Here is a 26,820-nt window from a genome sequence, read left to right on the forward strand (position 1 = left end):
TCATTTCTGTTCTGTTTTCATTGCTGAAATTCTTTTAAGCAATACCTTACTTGTAAGCTAGCCCCAACATATCCCCTGCACATATCCTTCTGAGAGAGAACATGGGAACTTGCTGGTTAGTTTAGAGTCTTTGCCTGAAGCCCATTAGAGCCATTATTGCATTCACTGTAATCTTCTCACAAGGTGTAGTGTGCTATTATGTCAGCCTACAAGGTCACAGTCCTCATCGTAAACAAACCTGTTTATGACAATGCTGAAAAGCAATCTCTGTCTCTTAAAGGTCCATCGCTTCATTAATGAACGTGTAATCCCAAGCACACCTGTTTATCTGATTTATGGATATTTCTGTCTCCTCAACAGACCCATACATTTATATGCGAGTCTCAGGGATCTTCTGGCTTGTCTGACAATAATAAGATTGAGAATGGCTCATCATTGTTCTTCAGTTCCACACCCTGAAACCCACAAGACCCTCTCTGGGGAACTGAAAAGTCATGCTCTGTGGCTTTCAAATGTTTTTAAAACATACAACCATTCATGGCAAACACCAAGTGTCCAACAATATGAGTAAGACTCCCTGAGGGAGGTCACACTGAGTCAAGATTCTGCATTAACCATATCAGCTGCTTTATTCTAGAACAGCACAAATAAAGAATGTGTAGATATATTTTTTTTTATTTCTGAGATTATTAAATCTAGTAAAGCTAACTATATACCCATTGTCTCCAAGACAAATGTTTCCACTGTTTCAACCCCGTTTAAGTGACGGTCAACATTATCTTTCTCAGGAAGATGGCAATATCTTTCTAACAGGTGTCCCTGAATTCACTTTTTCCTCATTCTGATCATTTCTCCACTCAGCAGCCTAAGTGATCTTAAAAATGTAACCTGGAATATGTCACTTACTTGCTTACAAATTGTTAGTGGCTTCTCATTCAGGCCAGTAGCCCGTAGGTCCCTTCTGGACCCTCACATGTGCTGTTCCATCTTCCTTCCACTCTTCACCCAACTAATATTTACCCTTCAGAACTTCGTTTAATATTTGCCTCCTCAGAGGTTGCAGCGGGCCGAGATCACGCCACTGCACTCCAGCCTGGGTGATAGAGCAAGACTCTATTTCAAAAATAAATAAATAAATAAATAAATAAACAAACAAACAAACAAACAAAATTTGCCTTTGTACAGCTTTCCTGATTAAGCACTCCTTCCTCATTTATTCTCTCTCACATTTATCTGAAGCTGAGATTGTATATATATTTGCATGTTTATTTATTTATGGTGTATTTTTCCAAACAAAATATAAGTTCTATGAGGACAAAGAATGTGTCTATTTGTTCACTGTATACCAAGAGCTGATTATAGTACCTGGCACTAGCAGATGTTTGATAAGTATTTATTGAAAAAACAAATAAGTAAACAAATGCAGCCATTAGTAATCAGGGCTTTGGAAATATTAACTAGTATGAATAAATGTTAGTATATAATATCTAATGGATAAATATCAGGTAAAAATTTATATGTAGACAGTAATTACAAATTTAAAATGTGTGTATGCATAAATACCTATCTTAGAAAAACAATGAGACAAACACATCAAATATAATAATTTTTCTCTTTGCAGTGAATAATGAGTAATTCTACTTACTTAACTTACCCTTTTTTAGTATTTCCAGATTTTTTACATTAAATATGTATTACTTTAATGGAAATACTATTTTTAATCAGCTATAATCCTTTCACAGCTCCCAGTCTCCTCCTACCAGGCTCACTTCTTCATTAGTTCCTTTTTACCAAACACCATCTGCTCTCTTCTGGCTTTCCACCTTGGTTCCTGCTAATCTTCTTGCCTGGAGTAGCCTCTCCATCCACCTGAATACACCTTTCACAGAAACCGCTCCTGCTCACCAAAACATCTAGCCCCTATGCATATGTGTGAGGCCTGGTGTCCAATTCTGACCAATTAGATGAAGGTAGAAGTCATGACTGCTACTTCTAGGACTAGACATAAAATCATCCTATAAAATCTTCCAGCCCTCTCTTCCCCTTGGTCATCTTGGAGGCCAGGTATTATAGCTTGCATACTTACAAGATCCCATACAGTATTACTTGCGTCAGTACTGACCAGAAAGCGCTCCCTCAATTTCCATCAAACTGTGACACAAGCAACAAATAAATACTTATTTTGTTAAGTTCATATTATTAGGGGTTTGTTTGTTGCTGCAGTTAACATTAATTACTTGAACCCTTCAGGGTTAAGATCAAGTATTACCACTCCCAAGAGATCTTTCCCTAATTTGTAATCATTAAAATATTCATTCTTGCACATACTTGACACTAGATCTGAGTCATTCATGCTTCATATCTGACTGTGCATTTCAGCTTTTTTTTTTTGAGACAGAGTCTCACTCTTGCCACCCAGACTGGAGTGCAATGGCACGATCTGGGCTCACTGCAACCCGTCTCCCAGATTCAAGTGTTTCTCCTGCCTCAGCCTCCCAAGCAGCTAGGGCTACAGGCCTGTACCACCAAGCCCAGCTAATTTTTGTATTATTAGTAGAGACAGGGTTTCAACATGTTGGCCAGTCTGGTCTCGAATTCCTGATCTCAGGTGATCCACCCGTCTCAGCCTTCCAAAACGCAGTGATTACAGGCGTGAGCCACTACTCCTGGCCGCATTTTAGCTTCACAATTAAAATTTAAGTTCTTGGGAAAGTTTCTTTGAAGTCTGTTAAGTCTTTTACATTATCTACATACTGTCAATTAGGTGGACAATAAAGATAAGAAAGGAAGAAGGAACTGATTGTTTGACACTGGAAAACAATCCATGTTGATCAAGTGAGCAGCCCAGGGTAAATGATTGTTTTTGGCATAGAAAAATTCATGAAAAATAGGACACAGAGGTGGAAATATCTGAGGGCAAGCAGAGAATGGGAAATATGGGAGAAATAAATTTTGTAATTTTAAAGAAATTTTAGTAACCTCTGGGGAAAATTGATTCCGTGAGTATTTATTGAACGTATAATCTATGCCAAGTGTTGCAGTAGGATGTTTGTTTTGCATACATTAGTCCTCACAACAGTACCATAAATTTGGTTTTGCTATACTGGTTATATAGACTGTTCAAGAGAATGTTCAAGAGACTTTTCAAGAGATCAAGAGACTTTTCCAAGATCACACAGCTAGTAAATAACAGACCTATTCATAACACCAGACCAGTTCCTCATTCAATCAACTCCTCAAAACATATTTATTGAAAACAATCTATATGCCAAGTACTTTTCTTGGCACTGAGAAACAGACATCTTTCCTCTTATAAAGCCTTCATTTTTAGACAATGAGACATAAAATAAATACATGCATGTTTAAATATCATAATGTTTAAAACATAATATTGTGTTTATAAGTGCTATGGTGAAAAATAAAGTTCAGAAGAGGCTGGAGTGGGAGGATATGGGCCAGTGGAGATTACAGTATTAAATAAGGTGGTCAGGAGCGACCTGAGACAGTGAAATTTGAGTAACTTCCTTAACTAGATAAGAGAGTGAACTATGTAGATAACCAGCAAGGGCAAAAATGCTTAGGTGGGAACCTGTGGGTCTCAACTGAGGAATAATGAGGTCAGTGTGGTTGGAGCAAAGTGGTAAACAGGGCAAAGAGGAGGAGATTATGAGGTCATAGAGATTATGTGAACTCAGACCATGCCAAGTCTTGTAAGCTTTAACTGAGTGAGAGCTAAAGATACTCCCAGGTTTTCTTTTATTTCCTCCTCATAAAAAGAAACAGATGGCCGGGCGCGGTGGCTCATGCCTGTAATCTCAATACTTTGGGAGGTTGAGGCGGGTGGATCACCTGAGGTCAGGAGTTCAAGACCAGCCTGGCCAACGTGGTAAAACTCTGTTTCTACTAAAAATACAAAAATTAGTTGGGTGTGGTGGCAGGCGCCTATAATCCCAGCTACTTGGGAGGCTGAGGTAGGAGAATTGCTTGAACCTAGTGGGTGGAAGTTGCAGTGAGCTGAGATCGTGTCACTGCACTCCAGCCTGAGCGACAGAGCAAGACTCCATCGAAAGAAAGAAAGAAAGAGACAGAGAGAGAGAGAGAGACAGGAAGGAAGGAAGGAAGGAAGAAAGAAAGACTATTCCTAGCTTTTCAACAAATAAAAAATGACCTGGCTCAAATCTTGAAAGAGCAACTTTATTTATTTATTTGTTTATTTATTATTTGTTAATTTTGTTTATTTTTATTTTTTTGAGATGGTGTATTGCTCTGTCGCCCAGGCTGGAGTGCAGTGGCGCCATCTTGGCTTACTGCAACCTCCACCTCCTGGGTTCAAGCGATTCTCCTGTCTCATCCCCCAAGTAGCTGGGATTACAGGTGCCTGCCACCACACCCAGCTAATTTTTGTATTTTTAGTAGAGACAGGGTTTCACTATGTTGACCAGGCTCATGTTGAACTCCTGTGCTCAGGCAATCTGCCCGCCTCGGCCTCCCAATGTTTTAGGATTACAGGCGTGAGCCGCTGCGCCCAGCCTGCAAAGAATCACTTCAGATTTGCTGTTGAGATTAAACTTCACAAGAGGAAAGGCCAGAAACAAAAGATCAGTTAAGAGGTTACAACACTAATCCAGGTAAGAAATGATAGCAACCTGAACCACCTGGTGGTTGACTTTGTACATAGTTGGAGTGCTGGAGTTTTTAAGATTTGTTGGTGGATCTATTAGAGTATGTGAGAAAAAGGCATAAGGATGGCTCCAAGATTTTGAGGTTGATCAACTGGAATAATGGGGTTGCTGTTTACTGAAACGTAAAGACTAAGGAAAGAACAGGTTTGAATAAGAAGTTCAGGTGTTTCCTGAAACTCTCAGATCATAAAAAAATTATTGCTAGACCTAAGAAATGAAATAGCAACACAACAATAGTAGGGGACTTCAATACTCCACTGACAGCACTAGACAGGTCATCAAGACAGCAAGCCAACAAAGAAACAATGGACTTAAACTATACCCTAGAACAAATGCACTTAACAGTTATTTACAAAACATTCTTCCCAACAACTGCAGAAAATACATTTTTCTCATCAGCATATGGAACATTCTCCTAGATAGACTATATGATAGGCCACAGAACAAGTCTCAATAAATTTAAGAAAATCAAAATTTTATCAAGAATCTTCTCAGACCACAGTGGAATAAAACTGGAAATTAATTCCAAAGGGAAACCTAAAACTATACAAATACATGGAAATTAAAATCTGCTCTTGAATGTTTGTTGCATTAACAATGAAATCAAGATGGAAATTTATAAATTGTTTGAAATGAATAATAACGGTGACACAACTTATCAAAACCACTGGGATACAGCAAATGTGGTGCTAAGAGGAAAGTTCATAATGTTAAATGCCTACACCAAAAAGCCTGAAAGACGACAACCTGACAACCTAATGTCACACCTCAAGGAACTAGAGAAGCAAGAACAAACTAAACTCAAACCCAGCAGACAAAAAGAAATAACAAAGATCAGAACAGAACTAAATGAAATTGAAACAACAAAAAAAATACAATATAAAAAATACATGAAATGAAAAGCTGGTTTTTTGAAAAGATAAACAAAATTGATAGAGCATTGATGAGATTAACCAAGAAAAGAAGAGAGAAGATCCAAATAAGCTCAATCAGAAATGAAACTGGAGCTATTACAACAGATGCCACAGAAATACAAATGATCATTCAAAGCTACTATGAGCACCTTTATGCACACAAACTAGAAAATCTAGAGGAAATGGATAGATTTCTGGAAATATACAACCCTCTAGATTAAATCAGGAAGAAATACAAAGCCTGAACAGACCAATAACAAGCAGCAAGACTGATTCAGTAATTATTAAAAACTGCCAACAAAAAAAATGTCTAGGACCAGATGTACTCACAGCTGAATTCTACCATACATTCAAAGAAGAATTAGAACCAATCCTACTGAAACTATTCCAAAATATAGAGATAGAGGGAATCCTCCCTAAATCATTCTATGAAGCCAGTATCAACCTAACACCAAAACCAGTAAAGGACATAACAACAATAACAACAAACTACAGACCGATATCTCTGATGAACATAGATGTAAAAATCCTCAACAAAATACTGTACTAACCGAATTCAACAGCACAACAAAAAGATAATACATCATGATCACATGGGTCTCATCCCAAAAATGCAGGGATTACTTAATGTATGCAAGCCAATAAATGTGATACATCACATAAACAGAATGATTTTTTTTAAAAACCATATGCTTGTCTCAATAGATGCAGAAGAAGCATTTGATAATATCCAGCATCCCTTTCTGATAAAAACCCTCAACAAAATAGGAACAGAAGGGACTCACCTCAAAGTAATAAAAGCCATATATGACAAACCCACAGCCAACATCTACTGAATGGGGAAAAGTTTAAAGCATTCTCCCTGAGAACTTGAACAAGACAAGGATACCCACTTTCACCACTTCTATTCAACACAGGACTTGAAGTCCTAGTCAGAGCAATTAGACAGGAGAAAGAAATAAAGGGCATCCAAATTGGAAAACAGAAAGTCAAACTGTCACTGTTTGCTGATGATATAATCATATACCTAGAAAACCCTAAAGACTCATCCAAAAAGCTCCTAGATCTGATAAACAAATTCAATAAAGTCTCAGGATACAAAATTGATACACATAAATCAGTAACACAGCTGTACACCAATAATGCCAAGCTGAGAATCAAATCAAGAACTCAATCCCCTTTACAACAGCTGCAAAAATAAAATAAATAAAATAAAATAAAATAACTTAGGAATCTACTTAACCAAGGAGGTGAAAGATTTCTACAAGGAGAACTACAAAACACTGCTAAAAGAAATCATAGATGACACAAACAAATGAAAACACATCCCATGTTCATGGATGGGAAGAATCAATATTGTGAAAATGATCATACTGCCCAAAGCAATTTACAGATTCAGTGCAATTCTGATCAAAATACCATCATCATTCTTCACAGAACCAGAAAAAGCAATCCCAAAATTCACATGGAATCAAAAAATAGTTTGCACAGTCAAACAACACGAAGCAAAAAGAACAAATCTGAAGGCATCACATTATCTGACTTCAAATTACACTACATGGCTATAGTTACCAAAACAACATGGTACTGGTATAAAACTAGGTAAGTTGACCAATGGAACAGAAAGAGAACCCGAAAATAAAGCCAAAAACTTAGCAGCCATCTGATCTTTGACAAAGCATACAAAAACATAAATTGGAGAAAGGACACCCTAATTCAATAAATGGTGCTTGGAAAACTAGCAAGCCACATATAGGAGAATAAACCTGGATCCCCATTTCTCACCTTATGCAAAAATCAACTCAAGATGAATCAGAGACAAAAATCTAAGATCTGAAACCATAAAAATTTGAAAAGATAACATCAGAAAAACTCTTCTGAACATTGGTTTAGGGGAAAAAATTCATGACTAAGATCCCCAAAACAAATGCAACAAAAACAAAAGTAAGTAAATGAAAGTAAATGGGGCCTAATTAAAGTAAAATGCTTCTGCACAGTAAAAGAAGTAATCAGCAGAGTAAACAGACAACCCATAGAGTGGGAGAAAATATTTACAAACTATGTATCTGACAAAGGGCTAGTATCCAGAATCTACAATGAACTCAAACAAATCACAAAAAAAAAAAAAAGAAAAGAAAAATCCCATTATTCTAAGTGAAGTAACTCAGGAATGGAAAACTAAGTATCATATGTTCTTACTTATAAGTGAGAGCTAAGCTATGAGGATGCAAAGGCATAAGAATGATATAATGGACTTTAGGGGTTCAGGGAAGAAGGTTGGGATGGGGGCAATAGAGGTGGGTACAGTATACACTGTTTGGGTGACAGGTGCACTAAATTCTCAATCACCACTAAAGAGCTTATCCATGTAACCAAAAGCAACCTGTATCCCCAAAACTATTGAAATAAAAAATTTTAAATTCGAATTTAAAAATTACAAAAAAGAAGTTCAGGTATCTGGTTTGGACATCATAGATTTTTGCTATCTAAATGGAGTCATTGAGTAGGAGTCAGACATATGACTCCAGATATCAAGGAGAGGTTTAGACTAAAGATATAAATTTGGGCTTGCCAGCAGATATATGGTGCTTTGAGCCATGAGCCTGATTAAAGGCAAGAGTGTAAATATAGGGTAGGTTGTTAGAATCGAGTGTAAATAGAGACGAATGATGGTGCAGAATTGAGCCTAGTGTGTTTCCAGCCTTCGAGTTTATGGAGATAAGAAGGGAGACTGAGAAGGAGCTGTCAATGAAATAAGAGGATAACCAGAAAAATCATAGTGTCCTCAAAGCCAAGTGAGGAATATACATCAAGGAAAAGAAAGTGATCAACTGGCTCAAATGCAGCTAATAGTCACAAGACACAGAGGGAAAATTAGCTATTATATTTAGTAACGTGAATGTCATTGTTGGCACTTAAAAGAGGAGTGTTGATGGAGTAGTTGAAATGGAAGCTTGATTGACCGTGATTTAAGAGACAATATAAGAAGAAAACCTTACAGGCAGTAAATGTAGGTGACTATTTTGAAGTGTTTTGCTATAAAGGGGAGCAAAAAAATGAGACAGAAGTTACAGAGGCATGTGGTCTCAAGAAGATATTTTTTAGATGGGAGAAATACTATGTTTGCATTCTGATGAAAATGCTCTGTGGAAGAAGAAAAAAACTGATGTAGGGGAAAGCAAAGAATTGATCAAGTATATTCTCAAGGGGGCAAGAAGGGATGGGATCTAGCATACAGCTCAGCCCTTGAGATAGAATCCTGAGCTGTGTATCCAGAATAACTGTAAGAGGAGGGCACAGATACAGTCGAGAGATGGTTGTTGTGATGGGAGCTTGGTAAAGTTATCTTTCAAGTTATTCGGTTTCTTAAAAAAATTGGAAATAAGGTAATCAGCAGAGTGTGAGCATGGGGATGATTATTGGAGATTTAAAAAAGAGAAGATGGTATGAAATAGTTGTCCAGAAGACAGCACAGATACGTTGCCCAGAGTTGATAGAAGTTTGGATTTAACTAAGGAATAGGATTTTGCCCAGGTTAGTACAATTTGAAGAGAGATAGGCAATGGAATTGAGGAACTATGCAAGGGGGTGATTATGATGTGGCTAAGAATGGAAATGATGACTTGAAGGGGATGAGTGACAAAAAAAATGGAGTTGTAGCAATGTATTGCAGGTTCTAATGTGGTAAAGAATTGTGCTGGGGTAACAGAGGCAGTAAAAAAGACAGGAGAAAGTTGGAGAGGGGGATATTATGGAGGCGATGTAGATATTGGTAACAACAGGTGCTGTAACAGGTGGAACCCAAGATCATCAGAGAAGAGAGAGGCAAGGAAGTGAGCAGACGGTGAAGCAGATATTGTGGGTGTCCTCCTAGATCTCCTTGGTCCACTCTAGAGGTCACACTAGACAGTTCTCATAAATGCTGATGGCTTCCTATATCTCTCTGTCTGGGGGGTATTTTTTGGCCACAGGCATTTACTTGGTTTGCAGGGTGTGGAGGATTCATGTTCCAGAAGAGAACCTTAAGCAATTAGGAAAATAGATAAAACTGTCTTGCTCCTCTGGCATGGAGCTGGGCAGAATGTTCTACAATCTCTCAGAAGGTGCTAGTGCGATTCAGCCTCAGTTCTCACACCAGAAACTCATTCATTAATCCATCTGTTTTTGGCTTTTCTTTCTTTGTCTTGCTTTCTTAACTGGACTTGCCAAATGAATCACCTACACCAAATACTTGTCTCAGGTATGGTTTAGGAAAACCCAATTTATTTATTTATTTAAATTTAATTCTTTTTTTTTTTTTTTTTTTTTTTTTTTTTGAGACGGAGTTTTGCTCTTGTCACCAGGCTGGGATGCAGTGGTATGATCCCAGCTCACTGCAACCTCCGCCTTCTGGGTTCAAGTGATTCTCCTGCCTCAGTCTCCTGAGTAGCTGGGATTACAGGCGTGCACCACTATGCCCAGCTAATTTTTGTATTTTTAGTAGAGACGAGGTTTTGCCATGTTGGCCAGGCTGGTCTCAAACTAGTGACCTCAAGTGATCCACCCGCCTCGGCCTCCTAAACTGCTGGGATTACAGGCGTGAGCCACCTCGCCTGGCCAGAAAACCCAATTTAAGGTAGTTGAAATTTTGAAAGGATAAGTTTTGTGGATGTTGAAATTGCCAAGGAATAATCAAACAATTCTCAATTATATATGAAGATGGTATTATTCATGGCTCTATATTTCAGAAGTAAAAATCTTGTTTTTGTGTATATTGGTAGTGGGGGGAGCAAACTTCTATTATATTACCATTGCAGATTGGTTGAATACAGCATAGAATAGTTTTAATGAAACCCAATGTAATTTTTCACAATTATTATAGCTATAGATACAGTACAGTCATTAAAAGACATTCATGTTATATGCACATCTCTCTCTATATATATGTATATACACACACACACACGTATGTATTTTTTAAGAAAATTATTTAGCAAGCGTGTATTGTTTGTGTAATACAAGTTTAAAAAACAATAACAGAGTTTTTTACCCCCAGTCTAGGGAAGGCCCTTCACTGTGTGACCTTGGAACTCAGTCATCTCACGTGTAATAATAGGAGAAATTATGGTAACCAGTTGTCCCAGTTTGCCCTTAATCTGAGGGGTTCCCTGGAATGCTACTAGATTTTCAGTGCTAAAACCAGGCAAACTGAAATGGTCCATCTCATGTGGAAATATTTATGCTCTTTTCCTTGTCCCTTCCAATAAAGGGACAAATGACAAAATAGAATGGAGTTTTGGACAGAAAAGCATGATAGAAACAGAAGAGATCATTATTATTCAGGAAACATGCTTTTTATCTTCTGGCTGTAAAGATCCAGGGATGAAATCAACACATTTGGCTGATAATCCCCTTCACATGTGCATGCTAGTTTGACTTTCATTTTCATCTGCAGGGAGTCTTTAACAGCTGTCACTGTCAGGCCTTTGCACTTGGCTTCCAAACTATAAGAACCACACAAGAGCAGGCATATTCTGAGAATACAGTTGCAAGGGCAAGGAAAAATAGCTCACCAGCATTATTATATAGAAATTCACAGCCTCCTTTTTATTTCTTTCTCAGTCTCTTGCTCTCTTGGGAGAGAACATGGGTACCAGGCAGAGATTCCAGAATGAGCACCGCTGCGCCTGTTTGGTATGCACACCATGCAGACAGTCCAGACAGAAGCCTTTCATTTCATTGTTCATTAGTGCTCTCTCTTAAATAATGTTTAATGTTATCTAAGAAGTTTAATGGCATCATTATTGGAAATATTAAAAAGACAAAAGGAAAAAAAAGTCATCCTTCTTGTATTTTCTGGACGTGTCACAAGCCTGCATGTCTCAAGACCCGAGACCGTTAGCTACAGAAATAACACCTGTGCAATTTTCTTTCATTTACCCCAATTATGTATGCTCTCCTTCTGTCCTGAAAGAATGACTTGACCACATCTCCATTTAAAGCAGGCTCTCCAGACCCTTCTGAAACATACTTGTATGGGGATTCAACTTTGGATGAGGGAAGTCTAAGGGTGCTAAACTTTGCCATGTTTAGAAGAACCCAAAGCAAATAGAAAAAAACTGCCTGAGCCATCTCAGAGCAATTAAGTGAAAATCTCTTGTGTGTCTCCTGGGCATTGGTATGTTTAAACATTTTACCAGATGGTTATACTGTGCAGTTTGTTCCAGTCCCTTCTCATATCTCAGCTCAATACTTGCTGCATTCATTCATTCACCCATTCATTCATTCACTCATTCATTACTAATTTATTGAGTATTCTCTATGAGTCTAGCACTCTTCTATGCCCTATAGAAGATAGAAAAGAAATGGAAGATACAATCCCTACCCTTAGGAGAGTTATAAGCCAGAGGCAGAAACAAGATAAGAACATAGGTAAAGTGCCCTATAAAAGATAAAATTGGAATGAGTGAGAGTAATCAGGGAATACTTTATAGAGTTGATTATATTTAACAATGAGAATTTAATTCCTAAAGCCAATAGACCTGGGCCTGAGTCCTGATTCCACAGTATCTAGATCTATAATCTATGCAAGTTATTTTCTAGTTTGAGGCTTGTTTTCTTCCCTCGTTTACAAACTATCTTCCAAAGTTCACAAAGATCATCTTAGATAACGTATGGGAACTAGCTTTTGTGAACTCTCAAGTTCTACCAGAGGTTTTATTAGTGATTGTATACTAAATATAGGGCCACATTTCCTATAATCTGTTGCCATCCTAGCTTTCAAAACTTATTTTCATTTCTAACTTTAAAACCTAACCCCTTTTCTTGCTTTGAGTATTCATCTATAACTGGACTCGTCTAATGTGCTTTCCTAAAACCTGTCATGTATACTCCCAACATCACATCTTTGCTGATGCCGCTTCTTCCTAGACATATCTTTTGCCCCCAACTCCCTAATTCTTATTCAAATTGCTCCGTTCAATTCATTGAGAAACCTGAACATCACGTATTTTTTTAACTATGCTAACTCACATTGATTTCACTCTCCTGAAAACTTACAGTCATTATTATCCTGCATCATAATATGTCTTGGTTGTTTTATTTTTTCATGTTTCTGTCACGTCTTATCAACTGGTTTATAAGTTCCTTGAAGAACATGTACCAGGGGCTGCACTGCTTTGCTCAACTACAAAGACTTATGCCTAATAGAGGTTCAGTACATACTTGGATGGATAGAAAGAAGACAGGAAGGGAAGAAGGAAGAAAAGAAGGAAAGGAGGAAGGGAAAGTGTAAGGGAGGGAGGGAGGGGGAAAAGATGAGGGAAGATACAAGAATTCTTCTACTTGAGCTAGTGTTTCCACAATTTTTAACCCTTGATTTAGTGGCTTTAGCACCCACACAGTTTTAGGTGCCGATCTCATCAAGAGGAATGTCTACTGGTCACCCTTCACATAAAACTGCAATAGCCTCTTGCTCTAAATATATTTTATGTATTTTTTCCCTGAAATCTTGCCTCTTCCTCTTCCTCTAGTTTGATATTTTAAGCTTCGCTTGCACAAAGGGCTAAATGAGGCTTATTTCTTTTACCTCTACTTCTCTCCCTTATTTTGAGAATGAGAGGAAAGTCTGATGATAGCTTCCTGGTAGGAATATTTGAGATGCCTGATCTTTGACCCATACTATACTCAAAGTTTGATGAAATCCAAAATATGATTTTTTTATGCTTCAGAAATTTTGTGCCTTGTCTAAAAAAATTGCCTACATCAAGGTTACAAATATTTTCCTTTACGCCTTCTTTCCTACAAGTTTTATAATTTTAGTATTTATATTTAAGTCTACAATCTATTTTGAATTCTTTTTTTTTTTTTTAGACAGAGCCTTATTCCATCGCCCAGGCTGGAGTGCAGTGGCACGATCTCAGCTCACTGCAAGCTCCGCCTCCCAGGTTCATGCCATTCTTCTGCCTCAGCCTCCCAAGTAGCTGGGACTACAGGTGCCCACCACCGTGCCCAGCTAATTTTTTGTATTTTTAGTAGAGACAGGGTTTCACCATGTTAGCCAGGATGGTCTCGATCTCCTGACCTTGTGATCTTCCTGCCTCGGCCTCCCAAAGTGCTGGGATTACAAGCATGAGACACCGTGCCCAGCCTGAATTAGTTTTAATGTATGGTGTGAGGTAGAAGTTGCAATTTATTTTTTGTTTGTTTTTTCCCTAGGGATATCAAGTTGCTCCAGCACTGTTTGTTGAAAACATTCTGTTTTAAATTGATTTGCTTGGTAGTCTGGTTAAAAATAAGTTGACCTGGTCAGGTGTGGTGGCTCACATCTGTAATCCCAGCACTTTGGGAGGCCGAGGCGGGTAGATCACCAGGTCAAGAGATCGAGACCATCCTGGCCAACATGGTGAAACCCCATCTCTACTAAAAATACAAAAAATTAGCTGGGCGTGGTGGTGCATGTCTATAGTCCCAGCTACCTGGGAGGCTAAGGCAGGAGAATAACTTGAACCCCAGAGGCAGAGGTTGCAGTGAGCTGAGATCGTACCACTGTGCTCCAACCCGGGTGACAGAGTCAGGCTAGTCAGGCTCTGTCTCAAAAAAAAAAAAAAAAAAAAAAAAGTTGGCCCTATATCTTTAGTTATAGTTCTAGATTCTCTGTTCTGTTTCATTGGTCAATGCCTCTATAGTTATACTTCTATCACCCTGTCTTGACTACTTTATAATGAGTCTTAAAATCAGGTACTTTGAGTCCTGAAACTTTATTATTTTTAAAAATGGTTTGAATATTCTGGAGTTTTTTACATCCATATAAATATTAGAATCAGCTTGTAAATTGTAACTTAAAAATCTTAGTGGAAATTTTGAATAAAGTACAGTTGAATTTTTAGATCAATATGGAGAGAACTAATATCTGAACAACGTTGAGTTTTCTAGTTCATAAACATGTCTCTTCAATTTTAGATCCTTTATATTTTTTCTGAGCAATGTTTTATGTTTTTCAGGGTAGAGTTCTTGCACTTATTTTGTTAAATGGATCTTTGACTATTTTATATTTTTCATGCTATTAATAATATCACTTTTTCAATTTTTTTCATTATTCATTGCTAGTATTTAGAAATAACATTGATTTTTCTACATTGATTTTGAATCTTGAAACCTTGGCAAGCTTATTAATTAATGCCAGTAATGTTTTTACAAATACCTAAGAGTTCTTTGTTCATAATCATATCATTTGTGGATTAAGAAAACCTCACTTCTTTTTTCCAATCTGTATTCCTTTATTGCTTTGTTTATTATTTCCACTGTGATATTGGATAAAATTGGTGAGAGCAGATATTCTTGATCTTAGGTAAAAATTTATCAACATTACACCATTAAGTATGATTCCAGCTTTCATAGATATATTTACCAGATTAAGTTAGTTTCCTCATAAGTTTGCTGAGAAGCTTTTATTTTTTCAATGTCATGAATTGGTGTTGACGTTTTCTGAATCTACTGAAATATTCACATGATTGTTACCTTTCATTCTGTTAATATGTTAAATTACATTGATCCTCAAATGTTAAACCAACCTTGTATTTCCAGTATAAATTTCATTTTGTGGTTTATAATCTTCTTTATATCTTGTAGAATCAGTTTGCTACTATTTTGTTAAGAATATTTGCAGCTGTATTTAGGAAGGAGTGTGTTTTGCAATCTCTTTGTCTGGCTTTGGTATAGTAATAATATTGGCTTCATATTTGAGGAGGAAAGTCTTCTGAACTATTTGTGTTGGATTGGTATTATTTCTACTTTATATAGTTGATAAAATTTAACTAGTTTAGACCTGGTGTGTTCTTTGTAAAAATATTTTTGACTGAATTCAATTTCTGAAGTAGATATAGGGCTTTTCGGTGTTCTATTTCTTCTTGTATCAGTTTTCATAATATGAGTCTTCCAGAATGTTTTTTCATTTAAATTGAGTTGTTTAATTTATTGAAATAAAGTTGTTCTAATATTTTTTATTTTTTTTTCTCAAAGGGAAATGCTTAGGATTTATTAAGTGAAAACAACAATGCACCTGATTGTCTTTTTAATGTTTGGAGAGTCTCTATGATGATACATGCTCATTCATTTTTAGTATTGGTGATTTGCCTTTTCTCATGTTTTTTCATGGTTATTCTAGCAAGACATTTCATAATTTCATTATCTTTTAAAAGAATCAGCTTTTAGCTTTACTGATTGTTTTCTTTCTCTTTTTTTTTTCTTTTTTTTGAGATGGAGTCTCGCTGCTCTGTCACCCAGCATGGACTACAGTGGTGCAATCTCAGCTCACTGCAAGCTCTGCCTCCTGGGTTCATGCCATTCTCCTGCCTCAGCCTCCCGAGTAGCTGGGACTACTGGTGCCCGCCACCACGCCCTGCTAATTTTTTTGTATTTTTAGTAGAGACGAGGTTTCACCGTGTCAGCCAGGATGGTCTTGATCTCCTGACGTGGTGATCTGTCTGCCTCAGCCTCCCAAAGTGTTGGGATTACAGGCGTGAGCCACTGCGCCCGGCCTACTGATTGCTCTCTATTATTTTATTCCTGTTTTATTTATTTCAATTATTATTTTTGTCCTTCCTTATACTGAATTTTGTCCTTCCTTTTATTTGAAATTAGTTCTTTTTTTTAGTTTCACAGCAGATCATTGATATTAGACATTTCTTTTCTAATATAAACATTTATATGTTTCTTTGAAGTAGTGGTTTAAGTCTTTCCCACAAATCGTAATATATTATGATTGTATTATTACTAAGTTAAAAATATTTTATAATTGCTTCCCTGATTTCTTCTTTGACACACGGGTTTTTTGAGGTTTCCTTTGTTCTTTTGAGATTTTTACTTTCCAAATATTAGGGGATATTCCAGAATTTTTTAAAATTTATTTTTAATTTAACTATGTTGTGGTCAGAGAATATACTCCTAATTATTCCAACTTATTTACATTTATTAAGACTATTATTACTGTCTTGTATTATGCCCTATCTTAATGTTATCTGTACTTTAAAAGAATATATATGCATCCATTTTGTGTATAGTATGCTAGAAGTTTCAATTATGTTAAGGTAGTCGATAATGGTGTTCAGATCTTTTATAGGATTACAGATGTTCTTTTGACTTGGTCTATCAACTGCCAAGTGAGGGGTTTAGAAATTTTCGATTATAATTATGGAAGTGTCAAGTTTTCCAACCACATTTAGAAGTATTAAACTTTCCTCTTTAATTGACTCTTTTATCGTTGTAAAATATTTCCTTTTGTCTTTAATAATATTTCTCACTCTCACATCTACTTTGCCTTCATTCACATAGCCCCTGTAGTTTCCTATGATTCTAGTTTGCATGGTATACATTCTCCATTTTTTCCTTTTACCTTATTTCTACTTTTATATTTAAAGGGAGTCTTTTATATTTAAAGGGAGTTTTCTATAGGTGGGATTAGGTTTTGCTTTTCCATACAATCTATCAATTTCTGTCTTTCCTGTAGAGTATTTAATTTAATGTTATTTATTGATTTAAGTCTGTCAGATTTATATTTGTTTTCTATTTATTCTACCCTTTCTATTCTTTTTTCTTCTTTTCTTGTCTTTTATGGTTCTAAAAATATATTTTAGTATTTCCTATTATCTTCTTTATTAACTGATAACCTCTTAAAATAGTGGTTGCTATAGGAATTACAATACGCATCACTATCTTATCACAATCTATGTTACATTTAAATAATATATCAGCTTCCGCACAAAATTTAAAAAATTACTAAAGAGTAACTCTCTGTCCTTATTTTTCCTTTGTAGTGTTATGGTCATAGATTTTACTCGTGTGTCTGCTATGAGCCCCACAGACATTGTTATTAATTTTGCTTTAAATAGGTAATTATCTTTTAAGAAAGTTAAAAATAAATATATATGTGTGTATATGTACACAAACACAATTATTCATATATATATGCATACAAACACATTTAATTACTCCTGTATTTACCATTTTTGGCACTGCTCATTCCTTTATGTTGATCTAGGTTGCCATTATCATTTTTTGAAGGATGTATTTACTGATTTCAGACTTCTAATTTAAGAGGTTAACTTCTTGGGTTTTTTTTTTTTTTTTTTTTTCCCCAGAACTTTAAAGATATTTATGCACTATCTTTTGGCTTCCATTATTTCTGATAGGAAGTCTTCTGTTCATTATTTGTTTATTTTTCTGTACCTATTGTTTCTTTTTTCCCTTAGGTGCTTTTTATCTTTTCCTTCATTACTGGTTTGCAGTAATTTTTTTCTTTATATCCTTGAGTATATTTATAATAGCTGTTTTATGTTTATAATAACTTTTTTTATCTTTTTGTCATTTATGGATCTACTTTTGTAAATTGATTTGTCTCTTTATTATGGGTCATATTTTCTGCCTTTTTTACATTCTGGCCATTTTTATTAGATGTTTGACATCATAAATATTATATTTTTGAATGCTGGATTTTTGTTGCTTCCTTTAAATACTAATGAGTTTTGTTTTGGCAAGTAATTAAAATATATGGGATAATCTTAATCCCATTAAACAAGCCTTTCATCTTTGTTAAGGTGTGTTTAGATTAGTTTTCACTCTATATTTATTTTATCTTTACTATTAAAGTGTGACCCTTTTCACACAGTTCTCTCTAATCTGACTAGTTGGAACTTGAACGCATCTTAGTCTTATCTCTGGGAATTGTTCAGCTTATAGCTCCTCATTAGTTGTTCTTCATTATTGCTCTTTCTTCACCTTTGTGAAGTCTTACCCAATATGTGCACAACTTAGTATTCAGCAACCAACTCAAACGAGCTCCCGTGATGGTTTCTAAAATTCTTTGTGCAGTTCTGTCCAAGAAATGTGAGACTCCTCATCCTCACTAAACTCCGCTCTATCTTCAACTCAGCAAGAATGCTGTGCTCATCTTGTATTCCCATTTCTGCACTGTGCTCCAATAATTACCTTTATGCAGAAAGCCAGTACAATTGTAGGGCTCAACTAATTTGTTTCCCTTCCCTCAGGGATCCTAGTTCTGTATTGCTGTTCATCTAATGTTTGAAAACAGCTGTTTCATATATTTTATCAAGTTTTTAGAAAATTTTATCAAGTTTTCTAGAATTTTTGCTTTGTTTTGTTTTTGTTGCTTTGTTTTGTTTTGTTTAATGCCAGGGAGGGAAGCCCAGTACTAGTAATTACATCATGGCTGACAACAGTCATCTGACTTAGCGTTTAGTCCTTCACCTTTCTGATAGTATCTGTGGTCTGGCAGTACCTAATACTTCTTTTATGGAAATCGTTTAAATTGCCTCTCTCAATTGTGACAGAGAAGGAGATTACATGGAGTGAACAGATATGTCTTATACTTTGATGAAAGTATTTGGTAACTTTGATGAAAGTGATTGGTAGACATCTTTGATGAAAGTGATTGGTAACTACTTATTTCCGAGATATAGGAAATAGATATCCATGACTTAGAGAAATACAGAAAATATCTGGGGATGGGGAATACAGGTTACCAGCTTTGTATTAAATATCATAAAGTTAGGGAAAAACTGATCACTGATGCTGTCAACTTCTGAGATTTTTCTGGCACATCTTATGAATTCAAAGACCTTGTATACTTGGACTCTTGTCATCTTTTTGACTCAAATTCTGTTATCTAATAAGCGTGAAATAAATTTCCTATGAGATGCAAATGGCTTGTAAAACTCAGTATGCTATTTTACTAAAAATTTTAGAAAATCCAAAACCTTACATTGAAAAAAAAAATTACTAATTGTGAGAACTTGGGTCTCAGCCAAGGGTATGGAAAATAAATATAGAAAGACTAGGTCCTTCCCAGCACTCCTTACATAGAGCACAATATGGGTTACTCTTACATGCTTCCTAAATCAGGCTAGAGTGGGAAAGAAGCAACAAATATTACAGCATTTTAAGAACGATTTAAGAGGAAGGGAAGAACACCCACTATTTCACCTCTTTAATAACCCCAAAGTCACTACAAAGCATGGCTCTAGCCTTGCAATAACCTCCAGCCCTCCCCCAGCACCCATTAGCTGGAACCAGAGAATTATGGGGAATGGCAGGAGCCCTCCAGCTTCTAGGGGGAAAATGACTTTAATCTCATCAGAGCCCTGAAGAAGAAGGGACTATTAAAAGAGTTAGTGGAATGAACTTCTGAATAGATGGGTCAGGCCATGACAAACCAAAGTCTTTTTGACTTAAGGAGGAAAAAAGAAAAAGAAAACTGGTGATATGGATGCTGTGGCTCCAATGGCCTCCAAGCCCCCCGTCAAATCAATTCTAAATGCAGTAGAGTTGAGATAATTTAACGAAGAACTCCAGAGGTGATGTGGTGAATTTAGTCACAAAGGTGAAATAGTCCAGTCAACAATGAAAATATGCCCACAAAATGAGTTTTCCCAGTCTCTCCAGGAGAAACAGTGAAATTATCACAATTGTTTGAATTTGCCAAACTCTTTCAGATATTTGTAGATTTAGTCTATAGTCACAGAGATAAAAGAGGGTACAAGTTTTTGTGGCCATGCTTATTCTGAAAAGATCTATCCTAGGATGCATATTTTCGTGAACAAAAATGTGGCCATATAACTAATTTTCTTTTAAAAAGGTCCCAAATGTAGATCATCAAGAATGTTTTGGAAACAGAGATGTATCTAGTCATAGGTCCTTGGATGCCACCAAAAAAGTTAATTGGGCTGAGATACTTTATCTCAGCTACCTCTATGGGTCCTGGTTTTGAGAAACTGCATCTTTGGAAGCCCTTGCATCCTTGTTGAAGGAGTTGCTATCCAAAGTTCCTTTATGAGCGAATACTGTGTTCTCATTCCAAAGAAATGAAAAACTACTATGATCTGGACTTCTGAGACTCTTAAAAATTACTGGGCTAATATCAAAACACTGCAAGTTAATGCCTATAACTCAAAGTCAGCTCCACCTAGTGTGAAACATTTAATTGCCTTAAATGAGGTCAGAAGGTGAGATTAAAGTATACTGAGTACCAGCATGGTGGCTCACACCTGTAATCCCAGCACTTTGGCAGGCTGAAGTGGATGGATCACTTGAACCCAGGAATTTGAAACCAGCCTGGGCAGTATGGCGAAATCTCGTCTCTACTAAAAATACAAAAAATTTGCCTGGTGTAGTGGCATGTACTTGTGGCCCAGCTACTCTGAAGGTCGAGGTGGGAGGATTGCTTGAACTCAAGAAGTTGCAGCTGCAGTGAGCCATGACTCTGCCACTGCACTCCATAATGGGTGGCAGAGCAAGACCCTGTCAAATAAATTAATTAATTAAATAAAGTATACTGACTACCTGCTAGGTATCAAGTGGTCTGCATACTTCATCTGTAAAAGACATGCATTTTTTGGAATATTTGACTTTCATTTCTCCTTTCCAATAATTCCCATTTTTATTCATGTGAATACTTCTTCCTCACTGAATATAGTCTTATAGGGATACAGCAATCAGAGATGCCCCTTACTCCTAATAAAGTGACCTCATGAACCAATCTAGGCTAATTGGATGTTCCCTCTCTGATACTTCAAACACGATCAGAGAGTCAAAGACGCTAACAGTGGTAGAGTTCTATTGCATTTGATCGAGCATGATCACACTAGAGTTTCGTTACAAAGCTATTGGAAACGTTTGTGCTTCTGGGCCTGCAGAATTGCTTTGGTTCAGTCCCATTTCCATGCCTGATTCTTGGGTATCTCCTGGATTGTGTAAAGCCTTAATGTTTTTCCAGCAACTTAACTTTGGCTTAATTTAGCCCGAATGTATTTATTTTTTTGCTCAAAATCACAAAATCCTTAATGATATACAATCTCACTTAACACTAACACAATTCTAAGATGTTACCATTATAACCGTTTCTCAGAGGAGAAAGGTATAGCAAAGAACGGTTAAATAACATGCATACACACAGCTAGTAATGGATACAGCCAAGACTCAAGTCAGGTGAGTTCGACCCAGAGTTTCGAATTTTTAAGCTACATTATCCCAATTCCTATATTTAATTCTCAGACTTCTTTCCCAAAGATCACTGATGTTCTGCATGCTGATCCAAGGATTTTCATTGCTGAAATTGAATAATGGCAGTCTTGCCAATTTAGATAAAATAATAACTTAATGGAAAGAATGTTTTCCATTTTAAATTTTTCTTCCATAATTTTTTCTAAAACCTTGGTGGTTTCTACTGCTTGTCTGTGAGGCAGACAGCAAAACAAATGAACAAGCAGCCAATGAATATTAATGGCAAAACTCAGAAACAACAGATCGTGCTTCTCTCAAGAGCCTGTTTTTTGCATGTACATGTGTTGTGATTTCATGTTGCATACCTATAATATAGTCATTTTCTGCTAGTAAAATTGTTCCTAGTTCAAATGCTGGAATTAAATACATCCATATTTCATAGTGTTATGCAAAGAACACTATGATTTTCAAGCTGTCTACCATCTCATAAAGTTTAAGAAAAATAGTCCCAAATAAGCTGGAGACAATAGTGGCAAAACATCTTCGATGGTATTGCTTATATCACCTTTAGGAAACTCAGACCTTTATCTAAATCCAAAGTCATCAGATTTTTAGGATAAGGACCTTGGCACTTGCTGGATTCTACAAGAATAATGTTATTTGTTAGCCTAACTGCAAGACCCGGAATTCGTTTAAGGGGCTTGAAATTTTATTTTAATTCTTGGCCTGGACACCAAGTAAAATGCCTCAGGCCTTGAGAAAGGCCAGTGTATGGTATATTTATTGGCTGTGACTACAAATCTGGTTAACTTGATGGGAATGTATAAAAAATGAATAAAGCAATGCCAGATTTTGCTTTTGGCCACAGATGCATCAGGTTAATGAGACACAGGATAGTAGCTTGGTCTTAAGTCAGAATAGTGGCCCAGGCACAGTCAGGGATTGAGGATTCCTATAATGGGAATGGAAATCAGACCCCTGGACCTTTTTTCCCAGCTTGTCCTAGAGTAAGATCAGCTACCACTTCCCATTTCATGTTGTTTTTCCCCTCAAGATATTTCTCTTCCAAATTTTATACTGCTTCTGAAATTTCCTAAGAAGCCAGACCAAATCTATATATCTATCTGTCTGTCTATCTATCTGTCTGTCTATCATCTACCTTTCTATTTAAACATATATATTTAAAACCTACTTTGGGCCAGGAGTGGTGGAAGGGACAAAGATATGCTAGTGATCCTGCCCATGTAGAGCTTATTTTCCAGCAGAATAAAAAAAATCCTGATTTACCAGAAGAGGAACTGATGATCTACCACCCTCCCCATTCTCAATATAAAACTTTTACCATCTTTGATTGTGCTGATGTGCTTTCTTTAGAATACTAGACAGAATATTGTAAATAGTGTGTTAGTCTGCTGACTCTCTGTACTAATTTTAATCAACTCTGCATTGCTATTGCCTTTCCAGGAAGTCTCAGACTGAAATCTCCCAGATTGTAACAGATTGGATCTCATTGATTTAGATGAAGAAAAGGTTCGAATAAATATACAGGTAAGTGAGGCCCCAGGGAGGAATCCAGGTACCATGCTCCCTCCATAGTCATTCCTTTAAAGAGGCAAAGCTGGTTTTCATCTTTCTTTTCATGAAGCTGTATTGATTTCCATATGGCTTGAATGTTCCTCTATTTTCCAGACTGATACCACCCACAGAGTTTAAAATCTACTTCTTTGACATCTAGAGATGGCAAGGGAGCCCTTCCATCCCTCATTGCTGATCTTTATTACCACATGTCACCAGGCAGTGCACTGGGCTCATTTTGTTTACTTCCATCAGTCATTTATATTGAGATGTAATCCTGGATCCTAAAAAGAGGAGCACTTTATGTCCCAAGTGAGCAATTCACACTCAACGCTATGTTGACACATTCTATGGGATGTAAAAATCTCTGTTCCGGTGATTTCAGCTCCATCAGCATAATTTTCCTCCACATGGTACAGGTAAATAATGGTTAAATATTGAATCATTTATCAACCAGTACTTCGTAAGCCAGATCTCATAAAATCTCGGGAATAGATTGTGCTAACAAAGCAGCTAGCAACCTACTATGATTATCAAAATTTTCCTTCCACAATCTGTTCCTCATTTAGAGAGAAAGTGCTAAGGAAATTAAAAATTAGTAAGCTTTACCCCTTTATTGGTAACAATATACGAAATACTACGGTTTTCTTTAGAATAAAAGTCTTATCTGGAAACTTCATAACAAACAAGGAAATTTGGAATCTCTGGCTCTTCTGGAAGATGGATTACAGTTCTTTGTGAAAATGTATTTCAGAAAGTCTATACTCATCTTGAGTTCCCTCAATGCTTAGGCTTAAATCCACAGGGATAGCACATTGCATTAAAAAAAAAAAACTTTATGATTAGATGAAGGGGTTCAGTAACAACCAGGGAAGTCAACGTTTACCTATTCTAGGAAGTGAAAATAGTGCTTGGGTAAAGATGTTCCATCTGCAATCAAACCTCATTTACTTCTAAAATGGTATTACCAATTGCTTTGCTAGGAAATGAGATAAAATCAAGAAAGCATTTTCCAAAGGCCTTCAATTTGACTTGTGCATTGCATGGTTCTGTATATTTACAAACAGGGGCACACAGAGAGAGTAGTTAAAGGACAAAGGAGATAATGGTTTCCCACCTTAGACTCCTCTGTCCATACTTGAGCGCCACACACTTGATTATGAAAAGGAAGACCATAAACTTCTATCTATAGAGAGCACAGAAAATGATAAGCAGAGATGACCTCAGACGGAAATTGAAAAGAGCCTGGATATGTAAATGGTTTGATATGATTTTAAAAGATGAGATTAAGGAACTTTAATTCCTCTCATTCCGATCATTCTTCTTCTCTTAGAAATGAAAAATTAAATACTATTTGTGCAAAGCAGTAATTTTTTCTATTTCAAAACATTGAGGTCATTGTTTTTTCAATAAATGGTGACCCAAGAAACAAGGTTGAATAAACAGTTCTCTCATTTAGAATGCAGAATGCCCAAACTTACCCATCCTTGAACTTGGGGGTTGTTTTAGGAATAAAACAACTTATCTCTATACCCCTAAAATAAAATATTTGCTCTTAGCAGTCCAAAGGCAGTATGGCAAACCCTAAGCTCTGTTCCAGGGTAAAACAAGCTCTAAGCAGTCTAGGAGGTTAAGTGTTCATTTATCATAACAGGAATTAGACTACAGGCAGGATAGGCCGACAGAAGTAATGTGGGAATACAAGTAGACCCAAAAGTCAGGCGTAAGCCAGAGGCAACACAGGGGAGTGCAGCCACTAATCTGTTATCTTTGGCGATTTAGGCAGAGATGGGAGTCTAGAAAGTAGGTTCCCCAAAGAGGTAATTAATTTGAGCAACAGAAAGAAAAATAAGTAGGGAGGAAACACCAGAGTATTTCTCTTAGCAAGAATGAGGGAAGCAAATCACAATGTTCCCAGTAGGCTGGAAATCTACACTGGATAAAGTAAGAAGATAGAGGAAAGGGCAACAAACTGCCTCTGGAGAACCAAGTTCCCCAGATGATTTGGTGGTTTGGCACATGAATCTATTTTTTTTTTTTTTTGAGAACAAGGAGAATCCAATGACAAGGTTCTTGGCACGTCAGAAGCCACCTGCTGCCAACCCCATGAGCAACTGAGGAAAGGTGCCTCACGCCACCTTCCTAAAGCCAGAATTTGTGCCAGATTCTAGGGCAACGTAGATCCTACAGGGAAAAATTAGTAAAGGGAGACTTAGCAATCAGGGTTAAAGAGATAAGGTTTTTGGAAATCTAGAAGGGAAATACAGTACTTCCTCATTTATCCAGGTCAGGAACCAGGCAGACACAGTGGAAGGAGCCCTGGCATTAGCATCCTATGCCTTAGTGTGAATATCACCTCTTTCTCTGGCCAGTATGCACTGTGGTCAGGAGTGCAGGGTGCTAAACCCCAGTATATGAGTTGAAGCCCAGCTCCATTGTACTGAGTAAATTTCATAATCTCTTGTTTCTTCATCTATAGAATTGTCAATAATTGTAGTACTTTTCTCAACAGCTGTTAGGAAGATTGTGTGATTGCGTACATGTAGACACATCAACCTGTGTCAGAACCTACTAAGTACACAATAAACATTAACCATCAGTTTTATGAGGCATTGAGAAAGGTACTTAGTTTCTTTGAATTTTCATTATTCTTATCTGAAAACAGGCACAATAACATCCATGTCATAAGGTGGTTAAAATATTTAAATGAGGTAAGGTATAGGAAAGTACATGTTTGGGTTGGGCACGGTGGCTCACGCCTGTAATCCTAGCACTTTGGGAGGTCGAGGAGGTAGGATCACGAGGTCAGAAGATTGAGACCATTCTGGCTAACACAGTGAAACCCCGTCTCAAAAAAAAAAAAATACAAAAAAAATTAGCTAGGTGTGGTGGTGGGCACCTGTAGTCCCAGCTACGCAAGAGGCTGAGGCAGGAGAATAGCGTAAACCTGGGAGACGGAGCTTGCAGTGAGCCAAGATCAAGCCACTGCACTCCAGCCTGGGCGACAGAGCGAGACAAAAAAAAAAATAAAGTACATGTTTGGCACAAAATAAGGATGTCAGTCAAGAATGCTTCTGTATCCCAGTTATTAAAACCCTATTAACAATGACTTAAACTTATAAAAGGTTTATTTCTGTCACAAAGCAAGTACTCCAGAGTTTGGACAATGTTTATGGTCAGAGGTTTCATGATGTGTGAGTGCACAGTCAGCACCTCTGAGATCACTTTGACTATCATAATCCTTGTATAAGACACAGGCTGGGCAGTGGCTCACACCCGTAAACCCAGCACTTTTGGAGGCCGAGGCGGGTGGATCACAAGGTCAAGTGATCAAGACCATCCTGGCCAACATGGTGAAACCCCGTCTCTACCAAAAATACAAAAATCAGGTGAGTGTGGTGGTGTGTGCCTGTAGTCCCAGCTTCTTGGGAGGCTGAGGCAGGAGAATCGCTTGAACCTGGGAGACAGAGGTCACAGTGAGCCGAGATCGCACCACTGCATTCCAGCCTGGCAACAGAGGGAGACTTTGTCTTAAAAAAAAAAAAAAGACAGAAGAGGGGATGCTGTGAGCTACAAGCTATGCAAATATATATCTTTATGAACAGGATTGCCAGATAAAAGACAGGGCATTCAGTTAAATTTAAATTTCAGATAAA

The 26,820-nt window shown here is 37.0% G+C and overlaps 1 long non-coding RNA gene across 2 annotated transcripts in view; it reads left to right on the top strand.

Annotated features, from left to right (window-relative positions):
* The first annotated feature begins 4,502 nt into the window (after positions 1-4,502).
* Positions 4,503-26,820, top strand: part of LOC117074927 — a 48,343-nt gene continuing 26,025 nt past the window's right edge. For both annotated transcript variants that reach the window (XR_004433766.1, XR_004433767.1), the window contains exons 1-2: positions 4,503-4,628; positions 23,054-23,137. This is a non-coding gene — a long non-coding RNA (uncharacterized LOC117074927). The remainder of the gene's footprint in view (positions 4,629-23,053; positions 23,138-26,820) is intronic.

This window comes from Trachypithecus francoisi, unplaced genomic scaffold, assembly GCF_009764315.1.
Source record: "Trachypithecus francoisi isolate TF-2019V2 unplaced genomic scaffold, Tfra_2.0 Lachesis_group5, whole genome shotgun sequence".
Lineage (NCBI taxonomy): Eukaryota > Metazoa > Chordata > Mammalia > Primates > Cercopithecidae > Trachypithecus > Trachypithecus francoisi.